Here is a 2596-nt window from a genome sequence, read left to right as displayed (position 1 = left end):
GCAATCGCACGCTCGCATGATGAACTGAACAGAGTCGCCACCGAACTTTATTTATATTCTAAAAAAGAAAGGGTAAATATCGATAAAATCCAATAAAGAACGAAAATGATTATGGTCCTCGCAACCAAATCAGGGTTCGGGAGTCGATTACGCAAGGGGAAGGTATTAGCACCCCTCACGTCCGTTGTACTCAACGGGAACCATTAGGTTAATTGTGTGCGTTAGTGTTAGCTTGAAATGTTAGACTTCTCAAGTTATTATGAGGGAAAGAATAATATGATCAAAATAAAGGAGGAAATGTTTTTGGATTTTTTTGCAACGAATGGGACTAAACCTAAGTTTTTTATTAATGGGCCTGACAAGATTTCGCAATCCTGCTCCTACGTATGTCAATAGAGAACTCAAGGCTTACGTAGTTCTGGGTAGAAAAATGTTTGTTTGTTGGTCGATTTTAGCGAAAGCTATATTGTATTAATCGATGAAAAATATTGTTTTACCCAAAACAGATGAGGAGCGGGCGTATACCACACATCGAATGGATTTACAAATCAACATTCGGAAAAACGTCATTTATCTCAACTCAACAATTATGGACGAAGCATTTTGCTTTGCATCATCTTAAGACAAGATGTCTTTCGTTTATGAAAAAAGTTTTTCTGATCAACCGCACGGTGGCGAAAAAAGAGTTTGATTGGTTGGATGTATTTTTGGGCTTGAAAGATGAGTATTTATGACTTGCAAGCTCTTACAACTTGGGTCTAATATTCGGGACTACGCCTGGACCTTACACCTAGGTAATCTTTTTCTTCCAATTTTATGGAGAAAAGACGTTTGAATATTTACAAATATTTTGAAGAGAAAACGAATACATACGACTTACAAGCTCTTACAACTTGAGCCTAATATTCGGGATTACAACTGGATATTCCATTCAGGGTAATCTTTTTCTTCAGATTTTATTGAGAAACAAGATTTGAATATTGGAGTGTTTTGAAGAGAAGACGAATACTTATGGATTACAAGCTCTTACAACTTGGGCCTAATATTCGGGATTACGACTGGATATTCCATCCAGTGTAATATTTTTCTTCAAATTTTATTAAGAAAAAGATTTGAATATTGGATAACATGAAGGTTTGAGATTCAAATGATCGAAGTAAGGGAGTTGGAAAACAAAGGGAGTGAATGGATCCCCTCACACAAAAAAAACTTGATATACAAGAACCCCCAAAAAAAGTTGATTATAAATAAGTTAATAAATGTATGAATAAATAAATAAATAACTTTTCTTTTTTTGACGCATTTTAATAAAATAAAAATAAACGAAAATAGAATAAAGCAACCATGCTTTTTTTGAATTAAATAGGGGATACGAGAAAAAAATTAATCTAAACCAAATAATTACGAAAGAAAAATAAAATAAAGAAAGACTATCTTTAAAAAAATAAAATGAAACCACACAAAAACAAAAACAAAGCCAAGGATCAAACTTGGGGTCTGGTGGGAGACAAGAGAAGTCTCAACCACCAAGTCAGAAGTGCTTAGTTGGAAACAAAGTTCACCCAGCAAATCAAATATTAAACTTCGGCGGAGTTTTAAATAATAAAAAAAATGGGCCTTGGCCAAAAAAAGCCCAAAAGGGTGGTAATGTTGGGATTTTGGGCGCGGGTTGGGTCACTCCATGACCCGGTTTAGTTAACTTAGAACAAATACAAACAAGACAAAAACCCTAAATTTTGTACGGCCGTTCTTCTCTTCCTTCTGAGAAAAACTCTTCCCTGTTATCCCAAGATTCAATTCATTTCAAGAACTCTTACACAAACTCTCATCTCCCTCCAGTGGAAACGAAAATTTGAACGGCGACCTACGCGACCACGAATCCCGTTTGTTCGCGTACTCGCGACGACGACCCTACGCGGCCACGAATCCCGGTCGTGTCCTCCTTCATCACCGTCAAATGCTCGCACTCAGCACTCACGACGTCACAACCTCAACACAACAACATTTAACAATGTTTACATTGCTCGTGAAAAGATAATCAAGGCAAACATCAAACTACTCAATGAAACGACATTAATCACACAAAGGTTAAAACAGATAAATTATGAAGACAAAAGAAAACTTACGAGTGGAAACTCGGGTAATCCGATTTCTCTTGCTTTCCATTGTTTCTATTTCTTGCTTTGTATCAAATGTATGAACCAAACACCAACTTAGGTTTTTTTTTGTGCGTGGAAAAATGTTACTGTCAAAAATTATTGTTGTGAAAATTTTGCTTGTGAAAATTTTGTTGTTGTCAAAAATTTTGCTTGTAAAATTATTGCCCTCCCATTTGTTGCTGTCATGTTTTTCTTTTATATTGAGGGATGGCTAGGGCTTGTTGGTGTAGGGACGTCATTCCTAGTAATGAATTTGCTGAACTTTCTAAGATGCTCAAGTTGGTCTTGCCAATTTAGTGTAAATTTGTCATTGTACCTTCCTGCTAAACTTATTTGTAATGGTCTCTTCTCTCTACTTTTCAAATTTTAAAATTCTGATTTTTGATATTGCTTTGGTTGGGCTTATTGCACAATATATTTTGACATTGCATTGCCTT

Source organism: Lathyrus oleraceus, chromosome 5 (genome assembly GCF_024323335.1).
Source record: "Lathyrus oleraceus cultivar Zhongwan6 chromosome 5, CAAS_Psat_ZW6_1.0, whole genome shotgun sequence".
In the NCBI taxonomy this organism is placed as follows: domain Eukaryota; kingdom Viridiplantae; phylum Streptophyta; class Magnoliopsida; order Fabales; family Fabaceae; genus Lathyrus; species Lathyrus oleraceus.
Note: the sequence above shows the minus strand (reverse complement) of the source record.